The sequence below is a fragment of the Hemicordylus capensis genome, chromosome 5, assembly GCF_027244095.1.
Source record: "Hemicordylus capensis ecotype Gifberg chromosome 5, rHemCap1.1.pri, whole genome shotgun sequence".
NCBI classification, from domain to species: Eukaryota; Metazoa; Chordata; class Lepidosauria; order Squamata; family Cordylidae; genus Hemicordylus; species Hemicordylus capensis.
In genome coordinates this window covers 4,773,764-4,789,155 of record NC_069661.1, presented here as the reverse complement: position 1 = coordinate 4,789,155, position 15,392 = coordinate 4,773,764, and the positions used below count along the sequence as shown (strand labels likewise).

At 51.6% G+C, this 15,392-nt stretch overlaps 1 protein-coding gene across 1 annotated transcript in view; it reads left to right on the top strand.

The window, feature by feature from the left end:
- The first annotated feature begins 8,586 nt into the window (after nucleotides 1-8,586).
- The window catches only part of FBXO41 (F-box protein 41), a 106,159-nt gene continuing 99,353 nt past the window's right edge, over nucleotides 8,587-15,392 (top strand). The window contains exon 1 of the mRNA XM_053254834.1: nucleotides 8,587-9,186. The gene's annotated coding sequence lies outside the window, so the exon portion shown is untranslated. The remainder of the gene's footprint in view (nucleotides 9,187-15,392) is intronic.

Below are 15,392 nucleotides of genomic sequence, written 5' to 3'. Positions count from 1 at the left end.
ATGTATGCCAAACCAGTCTATGCTCACAATGTTCTGTAAAATTAAATACAACCATGATGTTAGACCTGATGCGCTTTTAAAATAACTGATCTAAGGTTTCCCTGTTGTTAATCTTGTATAACGTTTATGAATTTTTCAGTGCCTACTCAATTTTCAGTGTTTTGTTATTTGTGTTTGCTTTCCAGATCAGGAACAAATGTTTATTTCAGAGCTGTACAACTTTGTCTCTCCTGCAGATATTGGACTACAACTCCCATAATTCCTGACTATTGGCCACGGCTGGGGATTATGGGAGTTGTAGTGCAAACACAGCTGGAGGACCAAAGTTGTGCAGCCCTGGTTTATATGAGAATTTTTTAAAAAGACTAATAACTGATCCAAATTGATGGCTCTTTGGTTCTGGGAGGTGCCCTCCTCTGGACATAGAAGTGAACCCATTACCCCCAAACCTGCATGTGATACATTTCTAGAACTCACTCACCATGGATAAGGCATTCCAGAGGAAGGAGAGCTGGTTTTGTGTTAGCAAGTATGAATTGTCCCCTTTGCTAAGCAGAGTCCTCCCTGGATTGCATTTGAATGGGAGACTACCCGCATGAGCACTGTAAGATATTCCCCTCAGGGGATGGAGCTACTCTGGGAAGAGCATCTGCATGGAAAGAATCCAAGTTCCCTCCCTGACAGCATCTCCAAGATACGGCTGAGAGAGACTCCTGTCTGTAACCTTGGAGAAGCCACTGCCAGTCTGGGTAGATAATACTGAGCTAGATGGATCGACGGCCTGACTCAGTAGATGGCAGCTTCCTATGTTCCAAATCATAACTATCCATGTTAGTTAGTTGCTCTAAGCCTGGAGCATGTGTTCCAGACTAGTGTGGCACTAGCACAACAAGGTGCACCATCTGTGGCACATGACCTCATATGTTCTTCAGGAAACCTTTGCACAAAAGGGCAGTTCTGAAAATCTCCATGACTTAGCACAACTGTGAAGTCTTCTTGTGCTAGCATGTTGCAAAAGTGCAGCATTAGTCAGGATGTCAGCCCGAGTAATTGGGATGTGGTACATGCCTGAGCAGTTTATTTGGGTCCGTGTTTTATAGCTGCTTGCTTCCCTCGTAAACAGAGATGCACCTAGGCAATTTGGGAGCCTGGGCTTAAAGGCTTTTTAAGACCCTTCCCACCTACCACACACAATATTTTTAACATTTTAACACGGCCACACCACCCAGGACAGACTAAAAAGGATTTGGAGGCCCCCAGGGGGTGTGGAGGCTCTACCCCTTGCCCACACGCTCTCTATGGGATCCGTACTGGGACAAAATTTGAATCAACAAATCATAAAGAACTGCTAGACAGAATACAACAGTCAGGTGAACAGAACAGGCAAACACCCCTTCCCTGGGTAAGATCAGATCAATCGTAACTTTTGCATCGCTTTGAACACCCAGAGAGCTAGAACAGAAGCGGTATAAAATAGAAACAAAGAAGGCCGTGGTTGGTTTGGATGTCTCAGCCCTAGTGATGCCTTTTTGGCCATTACAGAGCAGATCCAACAGGTAATGCCACCTAGTGGGAGCCAGGACAAAATGCAGGAATAGCCTATCTGCTTTTCAGGTCCTGACATCCCCAAAAGGATATTATGAAATTAGAAATGTTCAGGGGCTGGAGCACCTTCCTTATGAGGAAAAGGTACAGTGTTTGGGATGCATTCGCTTAGAAAAAAGGCAACTAAGAGGGAAATGGAAGCCACCGAATGACTCAGCGGGGAAATGCTTGACTATCAAGCAAGAGGTTGCTGGTTCCAATCCCCACTGGTATTATATCTGGCAGCAGCGATATAGGAAGATGTGTGGGAGGAGGCCATGGTAAACCTCTCCTGTATTCTACCAGCAAAAACCACAGGGCTCTGTAGTCACCAGGAGTCGAAACCGACTCGACAGCACACTTTACTTTAAGAGGGGCTTGTGAAATTATGCATGGTGTGGAGAGAGTGGACAGAGAGATCGTTTTCTCCCTCTCTCAAAATACTAGGACACAGGGTCATCCCATGAAATCGGCTGGCCAAAGATTTAGGACAGCTAAAAAACTTGTTCCTTCTGTGCATCCTTAATCTATGGAGTCCACTCCCACAAGATGTGGTGATAGCCATTCGTGCTGATGGCTTTAAAGGGGGCTTAGACAAATCCATGGAGGATAAGTCTATCTGCTACCTCCTGGCACAGAAGCAGAATGCCGCTGAATACCAGTTGCAGGGGAGCAGTGGAAGGAGAGGGGTGTTTGCCTGCCTGTCCCACTTCTGGGCTTCCCAGAGGAAACTGGTGGGCCACTGTGAGAAGCAGGATGCTGGCCTACATAGGCCTTGGCCTGATCCAGCAAGGGCCCTCTATAGGTCCTGCCAGAACAATGACACACAAGTAGTTGTGTGGTCCCCCAGGCACAGAGTCCAATAACTGCAGTTCTTTGTGTTTTCAGCAGAAGAATGTCAACTATTGCTTCTTGGCCACAGCATGCTTTGCTACAACCCGAGATCTTTTTGCACCAAACCACATCTAACCTATGTACTTGTACAAAACATCTCCTTTGATCCATCTTAAGCCTATTTAAGTCTTGCCTGCTGGCCCTTGATGCCGAGCTAAGGCTAAGTGGCTCCTGAGATCCAAAGAAGTTGTCCAAAATTTCCTCGTGTTCTTGCTTTTCTGACATTTTGAGCAGCTTAACTTTTTGCCTTTGTGGTGAAGTACAAGGGAACCAGACTTGGACCGGGAAGATCTGCGTTCAGATTCCTACTCAGCCATGCTTCACACCAGTTGGCCTTGGACCAGTCCTACTCTTTCTCCTCCTGAATGGCCTCATCGTGCGTGGTTTGACTCTCACATTGGGGAGAGTGGAGGGCAAGCCACAGACTACAGGTCAAGCATTTCGATGAGATCTACCCATTTTACTGATGGAGAATACAGCCATTGTCACAAGGACAGGAAGTGTATCAATGGCAGAAAATGCAAACCCAAGCCGAGCACTTGCCTTGAGGGCTGTCCACTCCCTGCCTGGCATCCTGTTCCAAGGCAGAGGTTTGCTGGGTTCCAGGAGGCTAAGGTCAGCAGTGGAAGGGGACCCATTCAGGGGCAGGAAACTAACAGAGCAACAGGACCATGGCCAGCTCCCCCGAGGGCAAGATCAGGACTTGGAGAATTCCGAGGGCTAGGTGCAGGGCATCCACCAGGAGATAGATGTTGCTTCAGCAGGGAGCTGGTCCCAACTGAGCCTTCAAAGAGTTCAGCTCTCCCTGTCTCCTGCTTTCCCCCCTCATGCAGGAGTTTCCAGAGTTTAAAGGGCCAACACTTTGTTCTGTAGGCACTGACTCCAGTGAGGCTGGGGAGCATGGGTCTGAGGAGGAAGGCAATGGCACCTCCTTGGGTCATGGTGGCTACAGCTTCCCACCCCAACTCATCCCCCGAATAGTTCCTGTCCTCCCCAGCACGACAGGCCTCCAGACCTAGAGCCATGACACCTGAGCCTTCTCCTCCATCTTCTTTGCAGCTCCTTTGCTCCCCTGAGTGAGTGAGCAGGCTGGCCAGATAAGACCCCTGCTAACTGAGCAAAGAGGCACCTTTCAAAGTGGTGAGTCTGTTATATTTAGCAGTGGGGGGACAAATGGCCCTATCCAACCCCTGCACATCATCCCTTCAGTGGCTGCTGCTGCTGTTTACTTTATATCTCTTTTTTAAAATTGTAAGCCCTTTGAGGACAGGGAACCATCTTTTTTGCTTATTCTTTATTTTTCTATGTAAACTGCCTTGGAAACATTGTTGAAAAGCAGTATATAAGTAGTAGTAGTAGTAGTCGTCGTCGTCGTCGTCGTCGTCGAAAGACCCCTCCTTGCTGTCATCAACACCTCACCACCTGTCTCCGGCTTCCACCACTGGGTCAGCCTCCCACTCAAGGCCCAGCCCCACAAATGGAAATAAGTAAGCGGGGAGAAACCAGCCGAGGAAGATGCAGCTTTCCTGATTTTTTGGCCGGCAAGTGGGGCAGGCAGAAGGACACCTGGCCAAGCTGGCTTTCCTGCTCTGGTGACAAATCTACCTGAAAGCAGCCTATGCGGTCTGCTCTGCAGGGTACTACCTATCGCCCCACTTCCTGCTCAGACAGAAACACATTTGACGCAGAAACAGCAAACAGTCATATTCTACTCCTGCAATGCGATGCAGGGATGGCCTGGAACGGGGGAAAAAAGCCATCTGGTCCTCAGCTATGGAGTTGCTTGCCGTTCTTTCTGCCACCACATGTCTTACAAGGCCCTTCAAGCTGGATACTGATGAATCTTGCCTTGTGGTCCATGATGGCGCCTTGCGTGGACGCCAAGGAAAAGAATGTGCAGCTAATGTTGGCCATCAGCTGGTGAACTGGTTGGGGCTGATGGGGTTCCCCCACTGTGGGGGTCAGCCAGTGCTTCCACTGAGAACTGCCTCTGTTCTGTGCACTGTGCCGCCTTGTTGTGAGTCACCCAAGGCTGCAGTGGGACCCCAGGAAGGAAGAAGGGACAATTATTTTCTCCCAGGTCCAATGCATGCAAATATTATTGGACAAATAATGGTTCTGACTCATCCTAGGCCTTCAGCTAGGCACCTGTCAGACTCTGATCTTGCCTGAGTGGCTGTTGGGGTTTGCCCAGACCCCAGCCCAGAGGAGACTCCATCAGAGAAGCCCACTACCTAACCATTTCCCAGATCTTTCCGGGCTGGAGCAGTTCAGAAGAGCCCCAGAGCACTGTTGCCTCAAGGCTCCCCAGCAGGGTTCCTGACCCTCACTTGCAGCCACCTCCATCACCCTTGAGTGCCCAGGAGCAGAGACAATGTGGTGAGCATGATGATGTCACAGCTCTGTTGGAGCCAATTGGAAGTGAAGGCAACTGGAAGTGAAGGCAATACTTGCTGGATCTGCACTGCCTTCACTCTGAATCAGCTTTTTTTTTTTTTTTTTTTTTTTTGCTTCCTTTGGGAACACTCCCTCCACCTTTGCTTCCTTTGGGAACACTCCCTCCACCAAGAAATCATCAAAAAGTGGCAGCAAAAAAACCCAGCAAAAAATTGTTTGCAAAATGCACACCCCCCCGCTTAGTCCTAGCTCTAGGTATGTCTTCCTGCCTCTTCTCTCCCCATATATGCCATCTGCCCCATCTGTCACTCCCCCGCCTGCCCCCTTCCTAACCATCTTGCTCCAGTTGGTTGGACTTCTCTGCACCAAGCCTGGCCTGCAATTGACTCTGCCTCTGGACTGAGCCTCCCGTGGATCCATCGCAGGGCCCCTTCTCAGCGCCAGTCCTAATCCTGCTGGGACTCCCACTTCAGCTCCCCACATGCTTGGCTGACTCCAGCCCAGTGCTGACAGACATTGATGCTCTATGCAAGTCCCATCTGGCCAAGCCCTCCTAGAGCAAGCAAAAGCACAAATAGTTTTGGTTTTTTTTAAATTCAGATAGTACAGATTGTTCAGGCCAAATCTCTGTGCACACACACCAGATGCTGGAAATAGAAATGAGAAGTGTGATAACACAACTGTGGAAAGTCAAGCCATCATCTAGAGATAAGCAACGCCACAAACAAATGAAGGTTGAAAATGAAGACAAATCCCCACCATACCCCAACTGCAGCTGTCGAAAGGAATGGGGGGGTGTCACAATTTTGTTCACACAGCATAGCACAAAAATGCCATTTTGGTGTGTGGGAAATAGTCACCTCGTTTTGTGTTGAAAGCCTGTTTGAGTGTGAAAGGTCGCCTTGGTCTCCCATCTAGCCGCTAATTGCAGTCGGCAAGAAGGGAACATGAAGACCTGCTGAAGGATGACCAGCGGTGACTGACTAATTTGCAAGCAAGCCAACACTGCAGGGCGGTTTGTGTTGGTTACAGTGTGTTGAGGATGCGTCCTGTTCCAGGTGGAATCATCACTGGCCCCTGAAGATTCCGACCAGACAGGATTCCAGAGGCTGAGAGGAGTCACCGGAGGGACTGCCGAAAATGCCACAGTAATGAGACCAGCACCTTGGACAGCTCTGAGCAGGGGAGTGAGAGTGGTGAGGGAATTTGACAGTAGGGATGTGCAAACAGGTGAGTTTCCACACTGAACCGCTTCAGTTTGATGGTTTGATAGCGGACCAAAACCCATCCACCCCCAACCTATTCTGGGGGTGCTAATTTTCTTAAAATTACTCATCCCCTCGGGGGGGGCTTCTCCAAGGCTCTGTGTGTGTGTGTGTGGGGGGGGGTGTTTCCAGAGATTCCCCCCTCCCCCCCAGCCTCCATTAATGCCCAAATCACCCAGTTTGGGTGGTCTTTGGTGCGTTGAGGGCCTCATCCCCATTGCAGTGGCTATTTTGGAGGCCACCTTGCATGCCCAATGGGATTCTGCATGGCCTTTTAAAAAAAACTGTGAAACCCCTCCCCAGACCGAACCAAACTCGGGGGGGGGGATGTTGTGGGATGGCAAAACCAAATGTGCCTGGTCTGGTTCGAATCCAGTCCAGACTCAAACCGAACCAGTCAACCTGGTTTTGTGCACACACACACCCCTATTTGACAGTGCTCCGGGGATCCTTGGAACCTCTTGTCAGATAGAGTGGATTAGCCCCACCCCTTCCCTGGGGAAGGATCTATAATTTAAAGGGACCTAGTTTAAAGGGACCTTCCCCAATTTTGTAGGCAAAATCCCCCAAAGCACGGGGAATCTTCTTCTTGGACAGACAGGTCCTTGATGGACTCCTGCAAGTCAGGGGTGTGTCCTCAGGTCATGATGGGGATCTGGAGCTGGTTCCTCTGCTCTCTGAACTGTAGGGTCTTCTTATATTCGTTGTCATTCCCAGGACGGTCTGCTTCATCCTCTGATTAGGAGGAGCCCCAGTCTGGGGTCACGAAGTGGCCAGTTTCAGTTGATGAACAGAGGCCTAGTTCTTATGAGGCAAGGCTACAACACCTGGAGCTATTTAGTTTAGAAGAAAAAATGACTGAGGGGTGACATGATAGAGGTCTATAAAATCATGCATGGTGTGGAGAAAGTGGATAGAGAGAAATTCTTCTCCCTCTCACAGAACACTAGAACCAGGGGTCATCCCATGAAATGGATTGCCGGGAAATCTAGGACCAGCAAACGGAAGTACTTTTTCACACAACGCATAATCCACTTGTGGAATTCTCTGCCACAAGATGTAGTGACAGCCAACAACCTGGATGGCTTGAAGAGGGGTTTGGGTAACTTCATGGAAGAGAGGAGGTCTATCCACGGCTACTAGTTGGAGGGCTATAGGCCACCTCCAGCCTCAAAGGCAGGATGCCTCTGAGTCCCAGTTGCAGGGGAGTAACAGCAGGAGGGAGGGCATGCCCTCAACTCCTGCCTGTGGCTTCCAGCAGCATCTGGTGGGCCCTTGTGTGAAACAGAACATAAGAACATAAGAAGAGCCCTGCTGGATCAGGCCCAAGGAAGCCCATCTAGTCCAGCACCCTGTTTCACACAGTGGCCCACCAGATGCCGCTGGAAGCCACAGACAGGAGTTAAGGGCATGCCCTCTCACCTGCCATTTCTCCCCTGCAACTGGTGCTCAGAGGCATCCTGCCTTTGAGGCTGGAGGTGGCCCACAACCCTCTGACTAGTAGCCATTGATGGACCTCTCCTCCGTGAAGTCATCCAAACCCCTCTTAAAGCCATCCAGGTTGTTGGCTGTCACCACATCCTGTGGCAGAGAGTTCCACAAGTGGATCGTGCGTTGTGTGAATGATGGATGATGGCCTAGATGGGCCTGATCCAGCAGGGCTGCTCTTATGTTCTTAAGACACTCTTCTTCCACATGGGGATGAGTGTGTGGGGTAAGGCATGGGGTTGTGTGCTCAGGGTGCTGTTTCCACCCGCCTGCCCAGCTGGCTGGGCAAAACCCGGCTTCCGCCCAGAAACCCCCCCTCTGTGGGTCCGGGCAAGTCGGGGCCTTTCTGCGCCGGGCTCTGCACACACTTGGCTGCTGCTGCTGCTGGAGGGCCCCTGGGCGCCTCTGACGAGCCCGGCTCTCTCCCTCCGCCGGAGCTGAAATGCGGAGCTGCAGAGGAGCCCGCCAGAGAGGAGGCGCCTCTTCGCGCCATGGCCGCTCGCAGCCCCCACACACGCCCCGGCGGCGGCGCCCTCCCCGCTCCGTGTCTAGCAGGGCCCCTGTGGAGGGGGGTGTGGGCTGCTGGCTGCAAGACACCCCCTTGCGCTCCGGGGATCAGGGAGAGCGGCGGGCGGGGAGGTCGCTGTAGACCTGCTGGGGGGAGAGAGGCAGGGGCGCGTTCCTTGCCCCGCGGCTTGGCATGGGGGGGGGGGGGCTGGAGTAGAGGCAGCTGCCTGCGGCAGCTCTCAAGACCCACAGCGGGCGTGGGGGGGGGGGGGGCGGCGTCTTCCAGGCAGAAGAAGGAGCTGCGCTCGCGGAGGCTGTGGGGCTCTCCTCCTGGCGCTGCACAATGCACAGCCAGCTGGGGGGGGAGGGGGCTTGCGAGCCATGCCCAGCCTCCCCTCCCTCAGCCTCTTGAGCAGCTGCAGACGCCTTCTCTCCCCCCCCGCCCCGCCAGCCCTGAGAGGCTCCTGCTGCATCTCCCCTCCCCTCCCCTCTCCCCCTCCCTCTGGCTCGCAGGGCAAGGAGGCTCGCGCATCGCGGGCGGCGGCGGCGGCGGCAGGAGGGTGCTGAGGACCAGCTCGCTCCCAGTCCCTGCCCGGCCTCCTCCTCAGCCCCACCAGCCGACAAAGGCTTTGGAGCGGGCGCAGCTCCGCCGGTGCCTGCTGCCTCCGCCTGAGAGATGCGCTGCCTCCGCTCCCTCCTCTCGCCGCCTCTGCCCGTCAGGAGGCGCCGCTGCCTGGCAGAGGAGGAGGAGGAGGAGGAGGAGGGCTGATACCGCCCTCTCTGGGAAGCAGCGGGATCTCGCAGGAGCCGGCGAGGAGGAGGAGGAGGAGACGCAGGTACGGACCGACGGACGGAGGAGGAGGAGGAGGAGGAGGGCTGAGCAGCAGCAGCAGCAGCAGCAGCAGGAGCCTGCCGCCTGGACTCGCTCTCCCCATCGCCGCCGCCGCCGCCGCCACCCGGAGGGCAGCCGAGGAGCCTCCGGGGCCCAGGCCGGGCTCTGCTCTCCAAGGACAGGCGCCAGGGAGGAGGCGAAGCGAGGCTGCCTCTCCAGGTAAGACAGACGCCCGGGCAGGAGCCTCCGGCTCAACCGTCAGCAGCGAGCCCGCCCGCCCGCCCTGGCACGCCTGCCCGGCCAGCCCCTCCAATGCACCACGCCGCGGCCGCGCACAGCTGGGGCCGGTCACCCGCTCGCCAGCAGGCGGTTTCCCCTCGGCAGGCTCCCTGAGACCCCCACCCACCCCACCCCCCCGCGCGCCTTAGTCCGCCCTCGCCTCCCCCTCTCGGCTGGGTGTGGCGTGCAGAGGGTTAAGCATTCCACCCGGGGAGGCTGGGGCTGCAAATGCCCCGTTGTGGCTGCAATCGGGGGGGAGGAGGAAGAGGAAGGAGCAGGTGCCGGTGCAGGTTCGGGTTCTGGACCCGTTCGGTGCCTGCTGGTCTCCGCCGCCTTGCCAGCAGGATGGGCGGCTGCTGCTGCTGCGACGGTGCCGAGCATGGATTCGAGAAGATGCCCGCTCACCAGAAGGTTTTCCTTTCTTCCCCTCCTCTCCGATGAGCCGAGTGTGGCTCCCGAACAGATTTCTTGGGAACCCCTGGCATGCATGCGCTCATGGCCACTGCTCTCCCTTGCCTTTGGATAGCCGCTTCTTCAGTCTGGTGCTCTGGCGGAGAGCGAGAAGGGGGCTTGAGCCCTTCTCGGCTCTGCTGCATGTGTGGATCTGCTCTTGCAGCGTCTCGTAGTAACCGCGCCGGGAAGTGCGTTCCGTTTCGAAAGGCACTGGTTCTGCTCAGAGGTGACATGCTGGTTTCTGGAGATCTTCCCCTCAGTTGTTCCCCTGCAATAACAGGCCCCCTCCCCAGCTTGCGTTCATTTCTCAGACCCCAGGTTTTGCTTATGATTCGTGCCATGGGAATAATAGCAGCGTAGGCACTGGTCAGGTTAGAAAAGTGAGATTTGGACTGGGTGGCACGGCTCAGTTATTCCATGGGGAAACTCTGCTTTGAAAGATTTTACTTCTACACGACAAGCATTAGATTATCACAAAGTTACAGGCCATGCATATTGCATTCAGTGGGTTTGGACCCGCAAGCTCCAGCACGTGTGAACTGGAATGTAGACGGTGTATATTAATATTGCAAACTAGAGGTTCTGAGAACTATCGTGAAATATAAAATAAACATAGGAGGCTGCCATATACTGAGTCAGACCCTTGGTCCATCTAGCTCAGTATTGTCTGCACTGACTGGCAGCCGCTTCTTCCGGGTTTCAGGCAGGAGTCTCTTCCAGCTTTACCTGGAGAAGTCGGGGGCTGAACCTGGGATCTTCTGCATGCCAAGCAGGTGCGCTCTACCCCTGTGCAATAGGCCCATCCCCAACCAAGCAAGAGAATTAAAATCCCCCTTTTAATTAAGAAGGCAATGTGGTCAATAAGGCAGTGCAAAAGGTCCATAGAGTCATAGGAGAGAAAATCTCTTTCTCAAAGTGCACTGGATATTCTGGTGTGTGTACGTCCTGGAGTGTGAGTGTGTGTGTGTGTGTGTGTGTGTGACAGTGGGGGAAGGACTAGCATTTCAGAAGAAATTCACCTTACGGGAGAAAAAAAAGACATGTCCTAGTCTAAAGCTCACTAGTTCATGGGGGCTCTGTGCCCACCTTTGGCTGGAAATCCCGACTTTCACTATTCTATGTTTCTATAGTGCTTGGAGCTGTATACCAAAGGGATATGGTTTCACCCACAGAGGCTGAAGCAGGTGCAAAGCCTTTTGGAGAGGCCAAGAGAGGCCTGAGGAGGTGAGGGGCAGGGCGCGCACATCGCTTTGCACGCAGAAGGTTCCAGATTCAACCTCTGACAAGAAAAGAAAGAAAGAAAGAAAGAAAGAAAGAAAGAAAGAAAGAAAGAAAGAGGCAGCAGGGGATACAAAAGACCCCAAGGACTCACCCCCATCAGCCAGAGTAGACAGCAGTGCGCTAGATACACCAATGGCCTCACACCTTCACGTGTGCATAACAGAGGGATTCCTGTTTTGCACCACGGTTCCCTTCATTTGAGTGCTGGGTTTCAGCAGAAAAACCTAGCTGCTCATTCAGACTTTGGCAAGTTCCGTTTGCATATTAGTTAATTTGATGCTATCCATTTCTTTCTTTGAGTAAGTACCCCCAGATGATTTTGTTTGTGGCTGTGTCAACAGCAACTACTGTTGCATCATGGGTTTTGTAGTTTAGACACTGCCTCAGTAATCATTTGTGCACATTGGTGCTTTCAGAAGGGAGGTTGCTTGGCTTGAGTATGAAACAGTGGCATACCCTCCAACATTTCACAGGTGAAATGTAGGTCCTGCCTGCGGTAGTCATTTTCCTTACGCTACTCTGCCGTGCTCTATTCGAAAGCCAAGCAAGTTTCTGTTCTTTAAAGATATGTCAGGCAGACATAATTGCCTGCTAATTGGTTATCAGCAGTTCACAGAGAGCCCCGCCAGGATGTGCAATGCTGCTAGGAGGCAGCTGATGGTCCACAGGTGTGCATTTCCGTGCATGCATCAAGGTGCATCCACACCCAGGCCGAGGAAGGGGGCTAAAGCCTGAAGGATGGCCGGCCAGACAACTCACACTAGCAGAGGTCTTAACCAGGCCAAACAGGGGACAGTGACTGACCAGGGAGAGGAACCAGAAAACGGGGACAGGTGGAGCAAAGGCAATGAGAGCATGAAGAGGACCAGGTTCCTGCCGTGTCCTCACAGCAAAGGAAGCGGTTTGCTATGACAAGAATTGTGCGAAAGTGTGCAGGTGATGGGAAGGGAAGCAGAACGCATTTGTGTAAGCAGCAGGTCTCTTAAGTAGATCCGTTGGGCACATGAGCTTTTCCCACACATTGCGCTCAATCTGTGTACAGCTTATTCATGCACTGCACACATGTACAGTTATTCACTTGTTATCTCCATCACACACAAAGCAGTACATTTCCTATCAGTATCCTGCATTCCAGGGGGCCTGTATCCAGGGTCACTTCTAAAGTGAACCTGTCACTCGCACACAAACATGTACATGTGTACAAACATCTGTGCAGAAACTCAACATCATGTCTTAACAGGGCGATGGAGGGTTGCTTGTTTTTTTTTAAAGGTAAAGTTGGTGTCGACTCCTGGGCACTTTCCAGACTAGACCCTACAACGGGGTCAGGATGTATCTCAGAAGTGTACTTCCACACTTCCTATATCATGATACCGCAGTCTCTATGCGGACAGAAGGGTACCATTCACATTTCCAATGCCTCGTTTCGAATTTAATCCTTGCGATATAGAGCTAGGACGTCATATATCCGGCGTGAAAATGTTGCTGTTTTTTCGGGCTGTTAGTTGCTGTGAGATGGCTCCCCCTGCTGTTTATGTTTTGAAAATGACTTGCCCGAATGGAGGCATTTTGCTGCTATTGAGCAGCTAGTCTGGAAAGCGCCGTAGCGTCTTTGGTAGATTACAAGAGGGATTCACCATTGCCATCTACTGCACAGTATGAGATGATGCCTTTCAGCATCGTCCTATATCGCTGCTGCCCGAAATAGGTGCGCTGCTGCCCTGAGATAGGTTCCCAGACTTTACGTAGTCTGGGGAACATACCAGTGGAGATTCGAACCAGCAAACTCTTGCTCCCTAGGCAAGTTATTTCCCCACTGCGCCATTAGGTGGCCTGTTTGTTTTTAGCTCAGTTTAGGCTCAGTTTAAAGAGCTGGCATGCACCTTTAAACAGTTTGGAACACAGAAGATGCCTCAAGGCATCATTGAGGGGAGGGTAAGGTGCCTCCATGTCTGAAGGAGGCAATAGTTAGACCTTTTCTTAAGAAGCCTTCCCTGGATCCTTCGGCGATAGATAGTTATAGGCCAATCTCTACTCTCTCCTGGTTGGGCAAGGTGATTGAGAGGGTGGTGGACGACCAGCTCCAGGCGGTTTTGGAGGAAACTGATTATCTGGACCCATTTCAAACTGGCTTTAGAGCGAGCTATGGGGTTGAGACAGCCTTGGCCAGCCTGATGGAGGACCTATACCGGGGAATTGACAGAGGGAGTGTGACTCTGTTGGTTCTCTTGGATCTCTCGGCAGCATTCGATACCATCGACCATGGTATCATTCTGGGTCGCCTGGGGAAGTTGGGGATAAGAGGCACTGCTTTGCAGTGGTTCCGCTCCTATCTCTCGGGCAGATCCCAGTTGGTGGAGCTTGGTGACAGTTGCTCTTCTAAACGAGAGCTGTTATATGGAGTCCCTCAGGGCTCCATTCTGTCACCATTGCTTTTCAATATCTACATGAAACCACTGGATGAGGTTATCAGGAGATTTGGTGCTTGGTATTATCAATGTGCTGGTGACACCCAAATCTACTTCTCTCTTTCATCTGCTTTATCAAGAAATACTGTTAAGTCCCTAAATGCCTGCCTACAGGCAGTAATGGGCTGGATGAGGGATAACAAATTGAAGCTGAATCCAAGCAAGATGGAGGTGCTCATTGTAGGGGCTCAGAATCTGAGGGATAAGTTAGATCTCCCTGTGCTGGATGGGGTCGCACTCCCCCGGAAGGAGCAGGTATGCAGCTTGGGGGTAATCCTGGATCCAGACCTCACTATGGTATCTCAGGTGGAGGCCACGGACAGGAGTGCTTTCTGTCAGCTTCGGCTGATTTGACAGCTGTGTCCATTCCTTGAGGAGGATGACCTCAGAACAGTGGTGCACTAGGTGGTAACCTCCAGGCTTGACTACTGTAATGCGCTCTACATGGGACTGCCTTTGTACGTAGTTCAGAAATTTCAGTTAGTTCAAAATGAAGCAGCCAGGCTGGTCTCCGGGCAACTCGGAGAGATCATATTATGCCTGTTTTGAAACAGCTGCATTGGTTACCAATATGTTTCTGAGCAAAATACAAAGTGCTGGTTATTAGTTTTAAAGCCCTGAACGGCTTAGGTACAGGTTACCTTAGAGAGCGCCTTCTTCAGTCTGATCCCCACCACACACTAAGATCATCTGAGGAGGTCCGGCTCCAGTTGCCACCGGCTCATCTGGTGGCAACTCAGAGGCAGGCTGTCTCTCTAGCCGCTCCTAGACTGTGGAATGCGCTCCCTGCAGAAATCTGTAGTTTGAATTCTTTATTGGTATTCAGGAGAGCCCTAAAGACCTACCCGTTTGGCCTGGCCTTCCAGGGTTTTTAAATTGTTTTAAAGGGTTTTTAATGTATCGGGGGGGGGGTGAGCTTTTGAATTGTTGTGTTTTTTTTTAGCTGCTTTATTGCTTTATTAAAATCTTTATTTTAGATCATTGCTTGATTTTAACTGTTTTGTGGGATTTGTGAACTGACCTGAGCTATTCTGTAAGGGCAGTCTAGAAATCAAACAAATAAATAAATAAAATAAGAAGTGGCTGCACCCACACAAGCCCACCTGGCATTTAGGGCTGGCATCCAAGGACTGTCTGTTTTGATGCTGAGCAAGATCTGATGGGTGGGTACATGAGGCCGCAGGGCCTTTCTGGTGATGGTGCTGAGATTGTGGAATTCTTTTCCAGTGGAGAGCTACCAGGCCCCTTCTCTTCCTATTCTGAGGCACTTTTAAAGACTTGTTTCAATTTTATTGTTCTTTTGTTTTGTTTTGTTTTGTTTAATTTAGATGTTTATCCCACTCTTTCTGAAAGGAGGTAAAGGCAGTATACCTGGTTCTCTCCCCTTCCCCATTTAACTTTCACCCTGACCCTGTGAGGTAGGTTAGGCCACAATATAAGTCGCCCAACGTGCTTCATAGCTGAATGGGGATTTGAACCCAGGTCTGCTTGGGCCTAGTCCTGCATGCTAACCACTCTGCCACTCTGCCTCTATTTTGATTTATGAATGTTGCAATGGACTCCTTTTTAAAAGGAGAAATCCAAAAGCTGAGAATGAGTGATGGATGGCTTTCTTAGGACCAACTAAAATATCCCAAAGCAGTGAGCAAGCTTTTGAGTTCCAAGAACTTTGGAGGTTTGCTGACCACGTTGTGATCTTTTAGTTGGCCCTAATAATGGTATTCTCTTGCTTTAGCTATTTTCCCCCCCTAACAGACTAACTTGGAGAGCGAGGGTGTTGCTTTGCTTCAAGGGAAGCAATCTGCTGCGCTATTTAATGTTCGTACTCTCTGCTCTTATGTAATGCGGCTCTTTTGTGTTCTGTATGGTTGTTTTGCTGGCATGTTATTGTTAGTGACAAACCTCCAGACGAACATTGCGTGTGCTGAAACATGGTCCATGTGC